The sequence below is a fragment of the Ischnura elegans genome, chromosome 8 (assembly GCF_921293095.1).
Source record: "Ischnura elegans chromosome 8, ioIscEleg1.1, whole genome shotgun sequence".
Lineage (NCBI taxonomy): Eukaryota > Metazoa > Arthropoda > Insecta > Odonata > Coenagrionidae > Ischnura > Ischnura elegans.
Genome location: NC_060253.1, coordinates 40,111,475 through 40,132,607, shown reverse-complemented (window position 1 = coordinate 40,132,607; position 21,133 = coordinate 40,111,475). Strand labels below are relative to the sequence as shown.

The window sequence follows — 21,133 nt, the reverse complement described above, 5'->3', positions numbered from 1 at the left end:
TACGTGGTGCCTATTTTTTCAAATACATCACGAAATTATTTATTAGATATATTCGTCGTTATATTAGATTATATTCGTCGTCATGAATGGTGAAGCGAGAAGAATGTAGTGGGTTAAGGCGATGAAGAAGAAGAACGATCTATCGACGAAAACGACGGAATTTGTTTGTAAAGATCACTTTAAGTAATTACAGCAGAATTATGTTGAAAAATGACTTGAGCGTGTGGTGCAGAGGACGTGCAGCTGCCCTGTTCGCGCAGTACCCGCCGGTCGCTTGCATGGTGTTTTTGCTGAGCTATCAAAGGTTGAAAAAAAACGGCCGTCGTATTATCCGATGGCTTAAATTTATTGTATTTTTTGAATTTATCAATGATTAATCATGATAAGAATATGTACAGTAGGCTAAGGGCCCAGCTAGGAATTAAGGCCAGGGGGGTTTCAGGCGCCTGGGAAGGCTGGGGGTATGGCTTACCCGCCAGGGTGGGAGCGGGAGATGCGGGGGCCCTCCGTCAGAAAATATTTCAGATAAATGGTTTAAAATGGTGAGTTTTTACGGCCTTCTGAGGGATATTTTATTAATCCTTACACTATTCTACAAGTAATATTAATCCAATTATGCAAAATAGATTAAACTGAAAAATATCTCTGAGCTCTGGGGGACGTTATCCCCCAACCCCCCCACCCCCCCGCTTTGCATCAGTAGTCTACCCTCCCTCTCTCCGAAATAAATTGATTAACATGCGTAGTATTCCTATCTGAACTCCCTCAAACCATATCTGCTACCTAGGAGCGTAAAATGTGTAAGAAACTCACTGATATATAACCACTACATCCTCCAATCAACTGACTTTGTGCCACAGGAGGAAATACAACCTGAGGAAGTAGTGGAAAGTCGAGGTCAGGAAAAGTACTGCCAATTGAAGCCAAAAACAAAAACTGTTGGTATTCAGAAAAAAAACCTGTTTCTGCCAATGCTGCTAATTCTCGTATGAGGTTCTTCCGCCTGTAAAAGCTAGATGGTATTGCAGCTAGTGAAATTAGCAATTCAACTACTGAAGAAGAATGTGATAAGTGATTCCTAATTTGGCGGTAGCAGCAGCAGCTCTGATATGGAATCAGACAGGGAGATATGTAGCCAAAGCGCCAAGTATACTTAGTTTTTGATGGAAAAAAGCCAGCGTTGTATTCGAGGATAGCCAGTGAAAATTATGTTATGGTCAATTTGCTATCACGAAAGACTGGATTACTTCTCATGGTTATGTCAAGGAAAATTAGACTCAACGAATCCTTCAATATTTTAGCCCAGCAAATCTCAATGTCTCGCCCTCGACAGCGGCACAATATTTCTTTTCTTCCATTATTCCAGTGGTTAGTTTTTTGAAAAATCTAGTTTTTTGGTTTGACAAAAATAAGATGTTGCTTAATATGCCAATTCCCTTCCCCTCTCGCTATTCGTATGTAGTGTCAATAATTGATTGTTTAGAAATAGAAATTGAAAAGCCAGGTAACCTAAATTGGCAAAGTTTAACCAGAATAGGATTATAAAAAATAGTTCAGTCCTCACTGCAGTGAGTGACATATAACGCATTTTCTCTTTTATAGATCAGTTTTTTTTACTGCGATAAGTATATCAAACTGCGCTTAGTTTATTACGCTGCGAAAGGTATAATGCTAAAATAAACCGAAAAAAGTTAATTGCTAAGGTAACTCTAAAACCGTATTTTTACAACAATCAGTACAGTATAATGCTGATTGTACAGAAAAATAGAAATAATGTTTTTCAAAGGTAATTATTTCAGAGGAATCAGCTTTTAACATTACTGTAAAATTAATGGAATGTTTATAGCTCTAATATTTCTATCTAAACTCAATCAAAAAAAATCATATGATTCTTCTTTAGAAAATTTCATTTCGAGGGGTTATGGTGGCTGGGCAATAGATAGTTTTCTCTTCCACTGAATTTCTTGAGCAAATTCCAAAAGGGTATGGGGTAGTGGCAGATCGCGGATTCCAACAAACTGCTCACTCATTTAGTGATAAAATTTGAGAGTTAATTAGACCATCAAGTGTTTCCAAGAATGTAAAGATCTCTTAAGATGAAGTTAAGCTAACTAAGCAAATGGAAAGCTTTAGGATACATAAAATATGATGAGATTCTTTCCCGGCGTATTAATTGAGTGAAGTCCTCTCGGGATTTCCACCGGTTGATTTGATTTATAGGCACCAACGTTTCAATGAACGCCTCGTTCATCGTCCTCAGGGTGAATAATAAAAATTTATTATTCACCCTGAGGACGATGAACGAGGCGTTCATTGAAACGTTGATGCCTATAAATCAAATCAACAGGTGGAAATCCCGAGAGGACTTCACTCTTTAGGATACATGTTGAGAGAGTAATAAGGATTGTGAGAATAGCTTGTACTTCATTCCTGCATTGATAAAAATTTGGTGCACAAACAGGATTACATGATAGCTCTAAAAGACAAACAGTTATACCGTAACGGTAATCGGGTTCTGCCACAATGATGGGGAAAATTTGAAGATAGCGTCGGAAAATACTTTGAACGATTCATTTAAAACTATTTTTTTCAAAATAAAGTTGTATTTTTCATTTCAAAAACAGCGAAATTACCTTAATCTGTGCACAGAAAGCATTTGACAACATACTGAATCAAAGAGCTGATATACTGAAAGCAAAAAATCATAACTCATATCATATAAACTACATTAGCAGTAACTAGATGCAGCAATATTTCATGCAGAAATTTTGAATAGAGGCCAAGTAGTTACTTCTGTATTCGTAAAAGCTGGCCCATTAATGATAAAATAAACTAGACAAACTTACCGCGAAGCCTTCACTTCTCTAAATTATGCAGCCAAAAAGTCCGGGTTACTTTTAAAATACAAAGCCATCATAATATTATGGAATCCACCTTTGGGAGATTATCGCAACAGCTTACACGAAACCGTCTTCCATTTCGCAAATATTCGACATATTCACGAATATAGAAAATGGATGATAAATATTTTACATGGCTAAATAACATCATAACATGTCTCAGAGAAAACACGGATTAAAAAAATACCGAGATATTCTCTTACTCAACGAGTGCTTCATTGTAGCTTCTGCGGCCGTGCATGCAAAACGATAACGACGTAGGGAGAAATGACGTCACCAACAATCAGAGCTAACTTCGCGTTTGCAGACGGATTTCACTGTTTTAAATACATTTTAATGATAAAATCAATGTTTTACGAGAAGTTTGATTGGTGAAAATGGATTCCTGGTGAAAATTGCTATAAGAATCATGTATTATTTCGATGAAAAAATTTTCATGCAACTTCCCCATTGTGTAATATCCAAGAAAACTTATAATGGAATACCACACAGTTAGTCATGAGTTAGTGAATTTTATTCCTGTACAGAAGACCAAATATTGTGGCTGTGATAAGAAATAGAAGATTCAGGTAACTTGGTCATGTGAGAGGAAGGGAAGAAGACGCAATGATAAGATAAATCAGGGTTCCCACTCAAACTAAATTATAAAGTTCACGGTTTTTTCCAGGTTTTCACGGTCTAAACTGCGTCAAATTCGCGGTCTGTTGATGAGCCATTTTAGGAAGAAATATTGATCACATAGCAATCACTGGCCGCACGTTAACTAAAAATATATAGCAAACGCCGAGAATGCAAACGCAGCAATGAAAGAGCTCTTATGACGTCGCCTATCGTTAGCAAAATTTAGAACCGGCTAAAGGTTGTGAGTGAGAAAATACAGGGTGACAGGGAAGTGAAGAGGTGTCTGATTTCTCGCCAGGATTAATGATCACTTTGATTAATGGTCCTCCAATCACAGCCTTAAGGTCTGTGTGTCGTCATGACACACGGACCAATATTTGCGCTTCGAATATACGTGTGCAGAAAAATGAGTGGACAGTATCTACGCAGGGGCGCCGACTTATAAAAAATATTGGGGGGGCCCATATCGGGGGTCTTACCCCGGGAGAAGGTTAAATTCAAAGTGTGTCGCAGCACCGTAACACTATCATAATTCACACGACTTGTTTTCAGTTAACCTGCTTAGTACCTTAAAATTATTTGTTTTAACACATTATTGAATATATTTAAAAAGTTATACATCGTCAAACATGGGAAGATACCAATATATTTTTGCGATTTCACAAAGCATAATATAACTTAATTATTTTCTTGAATTATTGAGGGGGCCCCGCCCCCCCTAACGAATCTTTGAGGGGGCTCGGGCCCCCTCAGGCCCCATGGAGTCGGCGCCACTGTATCTGCGAGTGACTGACCTTGAAATATGATCGACAAATCGATTCTTCTTTTGATCCGTCAATCAAGTTCCAGAGGTTTTTAAGGTTTTATGACGATAATTCACGGCTATTTCCAGGTTTTTTCACGGAAGAGGAAATTCACGGCTAATTCACGGTTTTAAGGTTTTCACGGTTGAGTGGGAACCCGGTAAACGTGGAGAGATCAAGCGGAAGGAAAGCACCCACAGGGAAGACCAAGACGGAGATGGAATGGCCAAGTGGTTGAAGAGATGAGAAGACTTGGGGGGAGAGATTAACATGGGGGAGGAGAGAGGAGTCTAGAGACAACATGTTGGCGAGGCCAAAAATAGACTTGGATTTGAGTGAAAGGAAACACACAGGAAAGGGTGAGTGTGATATTTTTCAGCTTTATTTTCCATTTTCCCCGGTATTCCATGACTTCCCAGATGAAACGAAATTCCTTAATGTTGGTGGTGGTTCTCGGGTTTTCTCTTGATAACGCTCCCAATAGGAGGAGTGAAACGTTGAGTGAAAATGTTACCTACACAGCAATACCCGAGAACCACCACCAACATTCATAAAAGAAGCTGTGAAAATCTTCATACGAAATTCCTTAACTTCCACGGTTTCTCTAGAATAGTAGTAAACATAAAAACACAGTTCGGTTCTCGAAAACCCGCCTCCATAATTTTGAAAGTAGGCCTATCACCAATTCAAAAGCGAGGGAAATTACCATTCCCCAACCCTCTATTAGGCCAGTCAAAGGAATTCGACTATAGCCGATTGTTTTCAATTTTCAATTAATTCCGAGCCTCTTCAACGTGTTTCGACTGTGAAGGATTTAGGCGTCATTACTGATACCAAACTTAACTTCTCGGAACACATTCATTTAATCAAGAGCAAAGCTAGGTCACTTTTAGGTCTCCTCTACCGCTACACAGAAATAGCCGATCCCACAGCTCTAAAATCATACTTCTCGGCATTTATCTCTACCTCACCTCTCTTGACAGTATAACCAGCTTCTTCGCCAGAATCGTAAGACGCAGAGTTCCCCACTTGCGTGACATGTCCACCAGCTTCACTCTTATCTTCTCTATCAATGACTGATCTCTCCCAACAAAGGATTAAAACAGACTTAAAACTAATTCACAATATTCTAAATTCACACATTGATTGTCCTGATTTGCTTTCATCCATTAATTTCAGAGTGCCTTGCCGACCCCCTCGTACACATTCCTTACTCCATACGCCTATCCCTAGACTATCCCTCGTTCAGCGCTCACTCCAACACCGCCTTTGCTCCTTGCTCAATTCATTACCAGACAATATTGACCCGTTTTTTCTGCCCTTAAACTCATTTATCAAACTCGCCATGTCCCATTCCTCGGCTAATAAATAAACCTCCCTCTCCACCTCCCTTTCCTCGTTCCTTCTATTTTGTTCTTTACTATTTTATGCCTGTGCTCTTTGTTCAGATTTTTTATGGTAAACTTTTATGTTTGTTACTGCGTCACTATGAATTGGCAGAAATGCTGTATGTGAGCAACACCTTAAATAAATAAATAAATATAATTAATAAAAAGAGGAAAATATCGTATAAAGAGTCGCAAAAATAGTTTACACAGTAGTAGGGCCGAGCCTCATGAGCAATCCAGGAAAACCCGTGACCCCTTGGGGGTGAGCGGGTGCCAGGCCTTTAAAAGATATCCGGAATCACCAGGTCCTATACGGAGTCTCCCGCAGGAGCAAAAAAATGGCAAATTTCAACAGGGGAAAAATAATTAGCCTTCATCTGGAGTCCAGGTGGAATCTGCCAAATTTGTTCGAACTGTTCGCGGTTACCTTTCAATTAAGAATGTTTATTTTTCGTCATTTATGTGTTAATTTTTTAAAGTTGAATTAATATGATTAAAATAGGATTTTTCATGAAATTGCAAACTTTTCATTTTCTACAACACGTAAAACATAACTCGTACAGATGAAACTATGGTTATCAGTTACGTAGCATTTTTACCTAGTTTTATTTTGTATCCTCATACTGTAGTACATGAACATATCATCAAGATGAACGTGTCAGCTTGTCCTTAACTTCTCCATTTTCCTATTCTTCCCCTTTTCTCACATTTGAACTTATATTAAAATAACTACACAAGTTCAACGATTTGATATTTTACGTGAGTCTCCTATTTATTTACTGATTGACTCACTTATCCATTCATTATTTATTGGAATTTCAAACAAATTCAAATTAATATTAGTATTGTCATCGAACTACCATTTTTTAATAATCTATTAATATTTCCTATTGCAATGTTAGTCTACCGCAGCAATTTAAGGCGATACTTCTAAATGACACGCGCAACTTTCCAATTCTATTTTCAAAATCTCGCCCCTTCCAACCTTGATCTGCGTTTATCTAACTTAGTGCGTTTCATTATCAAGTATACGAGAATATGTGAAGGACCTCAAGCGAAATTGGGGCATAATACGGGCGACCGTGAAAACATCATTGCGGCTAAAAATACATTAGCCTCAAGACAGCGCTTAGTTATAATTTAGCGATCTTCCTCAGCACCAAATTCCGAAAGGCCTGAATTCTTTGTTGAGTAGATCTACTTGAAGATATATGGCAACCAAAATTAGTATACAGAACCATTCACTCTGAAGAACCGACCAGCATGCTGAAGCATGAAGAAGGCTAAGCTGACAACCTGATTACGCGGTAAGATCCGAAAAAAGATTATTCAAATTACAAAGGTTTGGATAACAGTACATAAAAATTACGACATATATGCACTAATGCATGTCCATTAAAAATTTCGCCCTGTACCCACGTCATTTGTAAAGGCTGTATGAATGATTAAACTCACATAAAACCTACTCAGAGCACGTCAATACATTCGTAAAAGTTCCACTTTAATCAGAGGCACTGAGAGGAAGATTCATGGTATGGTATGGTATTGGAGGAGGCGACCTACAGCCGAGGTCATTTGCGTCATGAGGGAAGGGGTATTGAAGGAAGGGTGGAGAGAAACACGGCGTTGGCATTAGCCTGCTCTTCACGAAAGGCGCCTAGGGGACCACGGCTTAACGTCCCATCCGACGGACGGAGTGTTGCGCTTGAAATGTCCTACACAACATTCAAGCAGGGATCGGGCAATCTCTGAAAATTCTCTGCCACCGTCGGGATTTGAACCCGAGCTCGCCGGGTAAGAGACCAGCACTCTAGCCACCACACCAACCCGATCCCCAAAAGACGCATAGTGCATGATAAGCTAGAGAAGGGTGCAAAGTTTGATGCTGGATTTACGACGGCTACGTCGTTCATGTAATTTTATGGGCAAGCATCATAAAGCTGACTAGCGTGGAACAAATAACTAGTATCAAGTTCAAATCAGTATAGCCTGAAAGCTCTGGTAAAGACGGCAATCCTCAAAAATATAAGTCTTTCTACAGCTGAAAACATAAAGAGTTGATGTAAGGAAGTATTTAATAAAGACTAAAATTTGGAGCATGCCTCTCAATGGAAGTGAGTCATGGACGATTACAACATTGGAGAAATCAATGTTGGAAGCTTTCGAAATATGGTTCCGTAAAATGTTCTCGGGATCGCCACCAGGTGAGGAACTGCATCGCGGTGGCGATCCCGAGAACATTTTACGAACTCTATTCACCGGGAAAGTACTAACTCTTTCTTTCGAAATGTGGTGTTTTGGAAGAATGACCAAGATGAAATGGATGGATCGTGTAGCCATAGAATGTCATTTGAAAACCTTAGGAATAGAGACGAGACAATTTAATTGGGTACATCATGAGACTTGTTGGCCTAGTGAAAATTGTCGTTGAAAGATGGGGGGAAGGGAGAAACGGTAGAGGTATACCGCGGATGAGATGCATAATGCGGGTGGTGAAGGAGGTAAAACAGAGATACTATGTTGCTGTTAAAGATTAGCCTCTAGGAGAACTGAGTGGAGAGATAGAGCTGCGTCGAACCAATCTTAATATTGATGACTGTTAATGATAATGATGAAAAAGCGGATGATGTTTATCAATATTTCATGTAATTGTTAAGAATAGTAATTTCCTTGAAATCGACGATTGAAATCTACTGTTAAGCCGTGAAATCGAAGATATTCTCTTCCTCTGTATTAAAGAACTATTCATAATATGAAAAGATTACCAAATTAATTACTGACTTGAAGTAGAGGAAAATGAGTGCGAATAAATTGATACATAAATATTTAACCACACTCTTAAACATAAATATGAACCCGTGAAAAAGCGAAACTGAATAAAAAATTCATCACACACTTTATGTCGATTGATATACCATGTAGAGTACCATGAAGAGAGGTCATACGACCTATAAAGGTAATATTTTCAATGAAAACGCAATTATCAACGGTACGAATAGCGCTTAAATAATCAAGAAATATATAAAGACTGCATTCATTAATTAATTGCAATTAAAAAAAGAATTGAACACCGGAAATAATTAAAGAGTAAAATAAAAATAGTGGAAGACGAATCTGCTCCTGGTGTATTTTAAAGGCAGTCTACCAAAAATTGTATAATCTTTAGGCTGAGGATTTTGCATAAAACCCATATTTTTTCATTTACTCACGATAGCAATTTTTGGATACTACGAGTTCACAGAAGATCACATTTGGCGAAATTTCGTCAATTTGTTACTGCAGGTAACACGGCTAAGTGCTCCAATACTACACTGAAAGAAAAAATTGGCTGTTGTATCCAATAGTTGGATCCCACATCCAATTTAAATGGTTGCTATGGCCCCATCCAGTTAGTTGGACGAAGGAGCCATTTTAAATGGCTGGGTGAGAAATGGCTGTGACAACCAACTCGTTGAATACCACAGCCAGCGTCGTTGGGTCTTACGTCCATCTATATTGAATGCCACAACCTTGCGAAATTGTTGAATGAGTAATATTTCAACGGATATTATTATTAATAGTGTCACCATTTGAAAGTAACATTATAATATCCTATCGTGGTACTATTTCCGCCACTTCCGACGAACATTAGAGTCAGAAAATACATTTTTTTAAATAAAATGTTTATTTACAGTAAATTTTGGGGTTCATAATTTTCACTGCAACTTGTTACCTTGAAGACTTACCTCGGATCACTATCATGTGGAATTGAATGCCATAAATAATGCAAATAGGTTAAAAGGTATAAAAAAGCAGTGGTCTTTAATAAAACTTATTTATTAAAAAATGAAGCAACTTTTTAAAAATAAACAAAACTTTCAGGTGAAAAATTTTGTTACACAATATCTGAAGGTTGCATACAATTCTGCTGCAATAGTCCGGCATTCTCACATAAATTACAGGCTGAAAAGATATTAAGTTTTCAACACTGATGGAGTTTACTATGCTGGTTTCAAGAACTTCGTAAACATCAAAAATTTTGTCGAAATCCAAGGTGTACAGAGCTTTGTAGACGAAACACTCAATCACTTTCGTTGGAAATAATTCTGTCCACTTTTCCAAATTCAGGAAGGCTGAAATCGTCGAAACCAACTGCAACACGTTTTTCACTTCGGTAACAAGTGAACTTCCTTTTCACCCAAGGCACCTCAAGGCAAGCTGACACAAACTCACGGGGAATTTTCCTATAAGTTCACAGTGTCCATCAACACAACTCACAATCTTCCACAAAGGAACTGAAATAAATATATAAAATGTTTACTTAATTAAACTAGCCTTTATCATTATTGGTTACACTCTTTTGCAATTAGTTACCAACGTTTCACATGAAAAGGAAGCTACTTCCTACTCATAACTTAAGCTAATTATACAGTACATAAATCAGCCGTAACTTCATGACATGTAAACATCAAGAATAGCTAGATCAGGATAAAAATTATTTTAAAAATTCTGTGGTATGTTACACCTTGCAATATGAATACCATAGTCTATTTATCCTCGATTTGAGTTCTAAATTTCGTGATACACAGCTCTATATTGCAGTTCATACGCATTGTAACGTTTGATATTATGTTTATGTTATGATTTCTATTATTTATTTGATGTTTATATTTGGATTGTTGCCAATGAGTTGTTGAAAAGAGAGAGGGAATTGTTGATAGGGAAGCCATTTAAATATGAGCAGGAAGGAAGGAGAGGAGAATAAGAAATTGTGATATGAAATTAATAAAGAGTTCTCTGGAAGAAGCTAGTGTCTGATACTACACTTTGATATCATATACATTTAGGGTAGAGTCCCTCGCATAATTAGTGCTTAAGTATCTGCATTATCTACTTGTACAGTGGAACTCCGGTTATCCGGTGTGCATGAACTTGCAATCCAATCCAATTGAAATTGTAATCTAATGGAAAACTACTTGAAACTTTTCATCAATGGAATTAATGAGAATACAAAAATTTTATTCAGAACTAATGATACTGTGGTACACATGTATTAAGTTAAAATTCATTCGTTTTATTAGTAACGAAATGCATAATTCATACGCGTAGTCATCGAAAATTGACCGGAGTTATTTTCGAGGAAACGTAAGGTTTAAAAAATACAATATCCAACCTAAGGATAACATCAACCCAAAAGATAAAATCTTGAACGGTGAAATAATATAAGAGTTCCGCATATTAACGTAACACGATAGCCAAACTCACAGGTAAATTTTTCCACGAGACAGTTCAGGCCCTAAGCATCAAGAAAATCCATAGCTCGGTCATCTTCTCGTATTAAAGTGCTCTATGATATAAAAAAATTATTAAAATTGGCGTTCAATGGCAATATTTTCTCACTTACAAGAGCAAACTTAAAAGCTATATACTTACCACAAAGCACGCCAAACATGTTCACTTACGAGTTGTTTATTATAAGAACTGTTTGGGAGTCCGTCGCTATGGCGATGATTGACGCAGAAGCGATATTAGTCGCCCTATCCATCGAGTTGGCTGTGGGATCCAACTGTTGGACGAGGGATGTCTTCGAGATGGGTGTATGGACCAACACTTGGACACTATAACCAAGTTGCGATCGTCCAATTTAGTTGGATAGTACACCCAATCGCGTTGGCTGCCGTGTCTGTTGCAGTGGATACTGCATCCAACTTTCACTTATCCAATTAAAACTGGATGCCACATCCAATCCTCTTTTTGAGTGTAGAAATAATAGACAGAAAATTCTTCCTCTTTCAATTACTTTTGAGGCAATGAATCGGAGATTCGAACACAAAATTTCGTGACATTTCAAAAAATTGGCAAAATTTATTATTTTGAACCTTAGTTGATAACTCGGCATCAGTGAAATTAAAATACAGAGGAATTACCTAAATATTCTTCCCTTGTGATTTTCCCTTCTGGCTAGAGATTAGCGTCCCATCCGACGGACGGAATGCTGAACCTTAGGTGTCCTTCGCAGTCCACACATCACTCATCGGACAGCCTCTGTAAAATCTCCGCCGCCATCGGAATTTGGGTTCGCCCAAAAATAGGTACATTCGGGGAAACAACAATAAATATAGGCACAATTATTTACCACGCAGCAGTAATCATCTCTTATCGTTCTGCGTAATCAATTAGCATAACGATGGGATACGTGGAATCAACACGAGGACGTTATATTTCCCTCGATTTGACGAAATAAGAAATCGGAAATAGAATTTGCTAATGTCAAAGTGATGAAGTAGGGGGCTAAATATATACGCTATCGTGATACATCCGTAAGATTGTGCCACCTTTTGACCTTAACCTTGCTTGATCACGATTCCTTAAGAATAAAATTGACCAATATTCGTTTGGTATCTATATATAGCTACATTTCATATTAATTCCAAAATTAAATGCCGACAGAAACGAGCGGCGTTAGATTTACAGATATCCATGGCTGTTGCTGCCTTTCCTGCTTTAAGATGAAAAAAATTGAAGATGGTACTTTCACAGACAATTATAATGAGCGTATATTTAGCAAAACAGTTCATAGTAATTTCCAAATAATTTCACACGATTAATAAAAAAACACCACTAAGAGGCAAAAAAATCATTATAATTATTTCAGTATAAAACAATCATTACTTTTCTCAGATGCATTAAAAGGTCAATCATTGCAATCAATGCAATCCATAATTCAATCAATGTTACCTAAGCCCCATATACGACCAACCTTTTACACTCATCTTCTAAGAAAAATTCAATCATGATTTCACCTATGTATTTCTCCCAACCACCCTCGACACGGCGATGATAATGGAGATAATTAGAGGAAAAAATAGTCTTCCAAGTCCAAAAAAGGTGAATGAACCATGCGATTGCATTAATGATTAGGATAACATTGTGTTCCTCAATCTAATCAACCCCACCGATATTCATTTCCTTGTAAACAAACCCAGTAACCCCTGAGCAGGTATAAAAACAGACGTTCCTAAAGATTGCGTTAGTACATAAAAGTTGGTCCACTAGAAGCCTACTTACCTATTCAGCCGCCAGCGCATTTTTTTCCTGTAAAACTTGTAGTCAATTTTGATAACATTCGAGGCTACCGAAGTGTTCATTGGATACGCTACTATCAAAAACTTCATCAACATACTGGGTGCTTATTTCCTTTAACAAAAAATTAAAAATAAAATAATGAAATGTAAAAAATAACTTTTAAATTCCATATAAATTTAAAGATTCATGTAGAATTACAAAAAAATATAAATTTATGCGGAATAACAAAGTTTTTATAATAATAAAGTGAAGGAATGTAAAAAACATGGTAATCCCGCGTAAATTAAGAAAAAAAAAACAAATTTATTTCGAATTACAAATATTCTTTTTAGATTTCAGTATGTTAAGTCGATTCCATAAAGTCACACCCGAGATAACGAATTAAATTAAAAATTGGTATTTGTATTTTTGGGGAACGCATCCAACAAACTTACTTCCCGTATGTGTTGAACAGGGTTCGTCATAATGTCACTAGGGAAGGCATTGAAATCATGTAGCCATATATGCCATGGCAGCCTCGGTTTCCTAATTCACCAGGCGGACCCCTGGCTTCACGTGCAAATGATTCTTAGAATCATCAACGCCGTCTCAAGAAACGTCTACCGTTATAAGAGGCCTGGCTTATTGCCGCAACCCCTAACTGTATCTAAAAACCCATGCAAATAAATCTTGAATTCAAGGTATAACAGTAACATGTGTATTGGCGTACCGCAAAAGAAAACAAGTAATTACATTATCAGCGTAAAATCGGGTTAATCTCTTCAAAGGTTAGGGACAATAGGGCACAGTTAAGGCTACCACGTGTGTGAAAAATTTCGGACCTTCTACATTTCAAATTAGAGTCCGCCGTATGTGAAAATTATCTGAATAACCCGAACCACCTTTTTGTAGCAAATGGTATGATGTATGCTATGCTTCTATGCTAAAAATATTTTTAAAATCAACAATTGAGATAAAATATTCAACCAAATATCATAAAAATTCGGAAATTTTGTATGAAACGGTGGAGTACACAAATAGTATTAAAATTGTACGTCCTAAAGAATTATTTGGTCTTCTAAGTGCGGCTTCATGCAAGTAAAAATGAAGATGACCTCAGAATTTGCCGTCTAGATTAGTCTCCTTAGTTTTACTCACCTTTTCACACAGTTTAATATAATGCATAGTTTCAAATATCGAAGGTAATGTAGGGGCATTTCCATGAAAATGTCAACTTTTTCTCACAAATTAAAATTTAGGTTGGAAATATTTTATCTTTATAAATCAACAGCTAATTGATTGAATTTCAAGAAATCAATGTTTGAAATATTATTCACTGCCTCGCTAAAAGTTTTCAAACTATACTTCGATTCACAGATCTTTGAAGATGTTTAAAATCATTCCACTTAGGAGGTTGACCTCACAGTAATTCCGTCACATTTTTATTATGGGCTTGTTTAGAAGGTATTTCCATAATTAATTTTGTTTATGTACACGAAAATCACCTTCATAAATGTTTTTTGATGATGCACAGTTAAAACTTTTACAATTTTTTTGTATTTTACAAATCAATCGAAATATCCTATTGCATAATTTTCTATAAAGGTAATTCCGTCACTAATGGAATTGCCCGTAGGTCTCGAGGGGGCATAGTGTGGGTGGGATTAATCTCAAAATGGGTGAGATTGCGCAATCGCATTGTTGATACTCGCTCAAAGCTCTCGTTTAATTAAGCTCAAATATTGATTGCTTCAGACTATTATAATCGTACATTTTCGTTCTACCATAATTATATAAAGTCCTTAAAAATAGAGACTTTTAAATAAAATTTCGAAAAGGCTGGATACCAAAGACAAACCGTTTCCGTGGTAACTGCAAGGTGCATTCAAAAAAATGTTTGCATTTCCAAGGCTCGGTAACTAAGGAGTCGCGACTCCATATTTATGGACACAAATTGCTTAAAAATGTCTCCGCTACCACCTCCTGAAGTAATTCAGATTCCTCCTGAAACACCAAGTACACATAAAATACAAACGACAAGTCTGACAAATGCAATATTCAACGGGACTGAAGCATGGAAGCAGAAGAAGGATGAGAATAGTCCCAATGAGTACTGAGGATGGTTTTTAGATTGAGGTAAATATGCTTTAAGTTAAATCTCATAAGATCCTAAATGCCTTCTCTTTTTTTATAAACAGAGGCTATGGACAAATACTCATTTTTAAACACCCTTCTCCTGAATGGATAGCTTAATCGCTCACATCACGATGGTCTGACGAAAATTAACATTGAAGTACAGGTGGAAGTGAAGAACGGCACAGGTCTCGAATGAGAAACGAAAGGCCGGTTATGAAGGACGAAAAGTAGTAAACTTATGTAAGTATTCAAAGAATAGATGATACGAGAATTGATTGGAGATCTACGTCAAACCAATCCTCGGATAGATACTGATGTAGACAATAACTTCCTGAATATTCACCAAGTTCCCATCACAAGGCAGGACGAAAACCGTTCCACAGGACGCCAGTTGACTACGACTGGAAAACCTCAATTATTCCCAGATTAAAATATTCCTTGCATGTGTGTGACTAAAAGGCTATAATTGGCGCTCGAGAGGGAAATAATAATAAGAAATCGAGAGGCCGCGAGAGAGCATTATTAGGATGATGACGGTTAAATGGGGAGAAGTCGAGATTATCGGGTGATTAAGAAAATATAATGACTTCAAGTTCAGCATCTGGGAGAAGAAATCAATAGGAAAACCTTTCCAAGCGAATGCCTCAAGTGATTTACTATCGGGTCAAACACTAGGTCAAATTTTCCGTCATGGCCGACGTTTCGAGGAGCAGCTTGCTAATCATGATAAGAGTTTCTGGCGAGTCTTGTGTGCCCTAATGACTCTCAGAAAATCTTTTCGACATGCCATTCTGTATGCTAAAGTCAGAATAATCAGGCAAAAGTTAACATAGGCGCATGGAATTCGCATATAAATTGTTAAAGGATAATTACTTCGATGAAATAAGCCATTAGCCGCAGAAATCGAACATGAAAGATGCATAATTAATGCAAAACATGCATATATTTAATAATAATCATATGCATAATTTCTGCATAGTTTGCATAATTTATGCGAAAATCCACATAAAATATTGTGAAGAATTTTCCAAATTCAAGTTCATAACAATTAGTAACAATGTTACAGGATATCAAGCTCGGCATTTGTTTAATGTGAGCGTGTCACTCTAAATATATTCAACAAAAAAACTCTTTTCAACACAGATTTAGGAATAAAGCCTGGGAATAAATACAGCCTTAATCATATGCGTGACGTAGTGTGTTTATATTAATTATTAAGCTGACGGTAATTTAATTTAAACTTTGACCTGGAATACTTCAAATCGGATAGACACTGATGGTGATGATAACTTTCCTTCAAAACATGATGAATAACTTATTACCCATGTGCATTGCTGCATTCTCTGAAAATATTAGGAGAAATATGTGATCTCTCTCTTTAAAACATCACAACTAATTCAGTACTCCATCAAAAAACTACATACAACAGTCTTTTTCCGACGTAGATACATAATAAGGCCAGTGTATACAATTTTTTGAAACTCGATTAATTAGAAGAGGAGAATACTTTTCTTTCCATAGTATGCCTTTAGTGAATTTTGAAAATTACTCAAAAGTCTCAATTACCGTGGAAAAGCGTGCCAAAATCCCAAACCACCGGCATCGTTGATATCTCCTCAATAGGGTGGTTTCCTATTATTGTTTTTATTGCCTAAATCGAAAGATTATTACTCCTGGAGTACGTATTTCACGCTTTTAGATTTTTAAATGACGATATCTATTTTTCGCGATTAAATGAAAAGCGAACTTTTTCAAGCGCGCGAAAACGCGACGGCTAAGTATGAATGCCGGGAAAACACCATGTGACGTCGTTCTGGTTCCCGCTGCCGCAAGTGAGGTGACCTTGGGGCGAGGATATTGTGCGCCGCTACTATGCAGGATGCTAGCATGTAGCAGATTACCCTGCTAGCTCTTAGCGCTTGGCTCAAATAAGGATTATGAATACCTTATCAAACGAAGAAAACTTTCCGGCCTTAGCCAGTTTTAATAAGTGATAATTAAGACATGTTTCCCTGATCTCTGTGCCTCATGCATGCATTGGTAATCTCAGACGATGTAAAACTCCTAGAAACTAGGTCCCTGTGACGTCACGTGGAGTGGCATCGCATGGGCGCCAATCTGGCCTTTTTCAAATGAGGATAAAAGTTGACCATTGCCATTCGTCTAAACCGGTATTTCTAAAACCAAATCACTTGTGTACTATGAAAACACTAATGGTGGGTAACGCATCGCAATCAATGTCTTTCGTTTTCTTTGTTGAAGGAAACTACCATATTAGCGCGCACGGTTTCGTCCCATTTGTACCAAAACTTTTCGTTCAGGGGCTTGGCTACAGTGGTGAAAACTACACCTTTAAAAATAATTTTGTACCAGGGATCCTAATGAAAACACATAAAAACTAACCTTGAAAAACGGCAAGCAACTCTCCTATTGATCACTGTAAAACTCTACCGATCGGTATCTTTCACTACCTAAAATTGTCACTTAATTTCCAAAATGTGAAAGAAATCGCAGATGGTCGTATCGAAAGTAAGCTTAATTCGCGGGGAACGGTCCGAGCACTAAATAAAAAGGTGGACTTGGTTTTATTTACTTTTCTGGCTTTGTAAGATAATTAGTTCGATCGCATCGAATAGCATTTTAAGTAACTTCCAAGGAGAAAAAACTAAAATATGAGAATCACATGACAATTTCACATTCAATTTAAGTTTTTTTGACCGACGCGTCGCCCAATAAAGATGTAAATACAGTGAATTACGCATTGAATTAATGAAGCTAACCTTCAACTTTACTGTAATATCACTCACTCAGTGATTGTTCCAGAGGATTGGTTTCAATAGGTGAGTAAGTATATGAGCTATGTTCATAAATTAACAGGAAGTGAATTTTTTAAATTTTCGTGAGTTCGTAGAGTCCGATAGACATATTTTTATTATGTGTGTATACATGCCCCTGAAGTATGATAAAATTTTCAGCTGTATACATTGTTTACTTTGCATGTGGCAGCTACTAAGGTTAGACTTGTTTAAGTATACCGGGACTAGTAACGGTGATAACTTTTACGGAGTCACCCGCAATGCACAATTTGTGCGAAAGCTTAACTGGCTAAACCACTCGGCCGGAAATCGAGGGATCCGGGTTCGAATCCCGGTCAAGGCGAATGATTTTTCCCCTGTGGATTTTTCGCACAATTTGTGCATTGCGGGTGACTCCGTAAAAGTTATCACCTTGGCTAGTCCCGGTATACTTAAACAAGTCTAGAGCAAACACCTCTTCGTGCTCAAAGTTCGGGCCTTGCTCTCCGGCTCTGGCGCCGTACGCTCGACTTCTGCATCTACATCTACATAATACCCCGCAAGCCGCCTAAAAGGCGTATGGCAGGGGGTGTTGGGACACCAGCCGTTTACAACTATGAAAAAAATTAAGTGCTGTAACGAGGTTGGGACTAGCGTTTATTAAAGTCCTTTATGGTTCGGGGGAAAAACGAATTCCCACATCTATCCGTTCGGCAAAACATCTCTCTTAATGTATCGCCTCTATCGGACCTGGAAATATAGTGTGGCTCTAATATTATGTTCTCTGTGTCGCTCTTAAAGATATCCATTCTCCATTGTTCAAGCAATCTAAGCCTAGCGCACAGCCTCCGAGTCTCCAACGGCTCCCAGCCTAATTCGCTTAACATCTGGGTAACACTGTCTGTACGCCCGCAGCAGTTTTTGACGAAACGCGCAGCCTTCCTTTGTATTTGATTCAGTTCGCGGATTAAGTCTTTCTGCACCGGATCCCATACTATCGCTGCATATTCTTGGACTTCTTCTATTCTTCGACTTGGACTGCTATTCGCATGAAATGCTCAGCAGCTCATTCCACCTTGTCCGGTAAAGCCCAAATTTCCACAGGGGAGAATGATTGCCTTGGTAGCTTAACTGGCTAAAGCACTCGGTCGGAAATCGAGGGATCCGGGACATTACAAGTAATTTTTCCAATTTCGAAAACTAAAATAAACCCTAATGGGCCGTCGTTTTACAAGCATAGATACATTAAACGAAATCGCCGACTGAGCTAAATGCTATCCCAATGAAGGAGTTTGTGAAGTGTTTCGAGGATGGGAATAAGCGCTATCACAAGTACTATATATGTGGTGGGAACTATTTTGAAGGCGACAAAATTAATATACACCAATAAAGAATTTTTTTCAAAATACTACGATACCCGTTATTTCCTGAACACAACTCGTACATCTCGTAACGGGCCAAGTCTCAGGCCTAAGTATTTAGTTGATGGCTGTAGGAGTTGACCGACAGCTTACTTAGTGGGTCATTTGCGCCGTAGGAAAGGAGGGTGGATAGAAACCTGGTGTCGGCATAAGCTTGCTCGGCGCCAAGGGGACTACGGCTTAACGTCCCATCCGACGGACGGAGCGATGCACTTAAGTGCCCTCCAAAATCACTCAAGTGGGGATAGTCTTTGAAATTTCTCCGCAAACGTCAGGATTTGAACCCAGGCCCACGGATTGAGTAGACCACTCAATAGCCATCACACAAACCCGTTCCCACCACGGGCGTTTTATACATTCAAGGTATGCATGGGTCCAGGATTCTTTATTTTCTCTGAAAATTCTCGCGCTGCGAAGACACAAGTCCTGCCGAGATTTGTATCCGAGTTGCTCAAGTCTAAAGCCAAACGCTCCAGTCACTAGGTTACCACACTTTCCTATCTAGCTTGAATGGCATTTTTTCCGGATGCCGTCGCGTGCATTGTTCAACGATCACAACAGCTTCACCAGGATGAGCGCTGAATATTTCAGCGCTGATCAGCGCAGTGGCATTTTCATGTCGAAGTTGGGTCGATCCATTTCAAATCACCCAGCCAATGTTGGTAAAAATTTTTAATTATGCTAATTTTTTTATCATTGGTTCCCTACAAGTAGACAATCACAAAACACCATTCGAAAAAGATTTATAAGCCATACTTTTTTTGGCAGCCATTTTTAGAAGAGCGGCTGGGCAAATTTTGATGAAAAATGTGGTTAGCATAAAGTTTAATTTCAAAGCTATTTTAAAAGATATCAGAATAATGAAAAAACAAGTGTGTTGATCAAAAAAAAATTTAGAATTTTTTTTTTTAATTTTCCTATCATAAAAGACAAGACAGTCAAAATCTTTCCGTAAAAACTCGGGAAAATTTGTCAAAACTAACTTTTTAACGCTATAAATTTGTAATAATGACACGGGACTCACTAATAAAATGTTATTTCTGAGTTGAACACTAAAAAATCTACTTGCAGTATAAGTTTTAGCACTTCCGAGGACAAAGGCTTGGGGAGCGCGCGAACTATTAGGTTTATTGCCGTCCGCACGCGGCTTCCGAAAAAAGACCCAAGGGTAAAATCGTCAGAAGAGGGTAAATACTATAAAGGCACGGCAAATAGTAAGTAATTCGGTTCAATGCACTCAAGATTTAGAGCAAATCCAGTCTATCAAAGAGACTGCTATGTATGTCACGCTAAGTTCCCGAGTGCCTACCCCATGTGTTGCGGGTCAAAAGGGGCGACAACCACCAACATCATCTTGCTTTACCACGAAAAAATCCGAGGGGGGCCTGTTGGTGCATAATTTTCCTTTTCTATCTAATAATATAGACCTCAGTATAACCTCTAGTATTAATATCTAAGGAACGGCAAGCGGCGGTAACTACTTTCATCCTAGCATTAGGTAAAAAAATTAACGAAAAACGGTGATATTTTATACAAGTCATAAGGTTAATAAAAAATAATTGACTATGACAATAGTTCGCTATTAATTAATTAAAATAGTAGTACATTCAATCCTTTAAAATTCCTAATTATAAATAGTCTTCCAATGCTTGGGGAACTTTGAACTTTGTCGTGCAAACCGCGCAATCAAGATTTCATAGATTTTTATTGATTTTTGGCGGACTAGAAAAATTTAAAAATTACTTTGAATAATAAATAGCAACTTGAGTTTTACATGCCCTGGATATTCTAAAGTCATGTTATACTATTCCCGATGCGAAATGAAAAACTCGATATTTTGATTTTTGGCCAGCTTCTTTCGATTTCAGCCGGGATTTAAACCCAGACCATCTGGATGGGAAGCCAGCACTCCAACCCAGTCACCATGTCCTGGCCATTTTGAAATTAAGATACAGAGTACAGCCAGTCAAGCAGGAGCGATACTTCCCCTCAGTGTGCCTAATTCAATCCATCCTGGTGAAGGAG

At 37.9% G+C, this 21,133-nt stretch overlaps 1 long non-coding RNA gene across 1 annotated transcript; it reads right to left on the bottom strand.

The window, feature by feature from the left end:
- Positions 1–9,617: 9,617 nt before the first annotated feature.
- On the bottom strand, positions 9,618–11,263 carry LOC124164344. The gene is made up of 3 exons (XR_006866030.1): positions 11,125–11,263; positions 10,957–11,038; positions 9,618–9,986 (listed from the first exon to the last, which is right to left on the bottom strand). It is a non-coding gene; the product is annotated as an uncharacterized LOC124164344 (long non-coding RNA).
- Between the last annotated feature and the right edge of the window lie 9,870 nt (positions 11,264–21,133).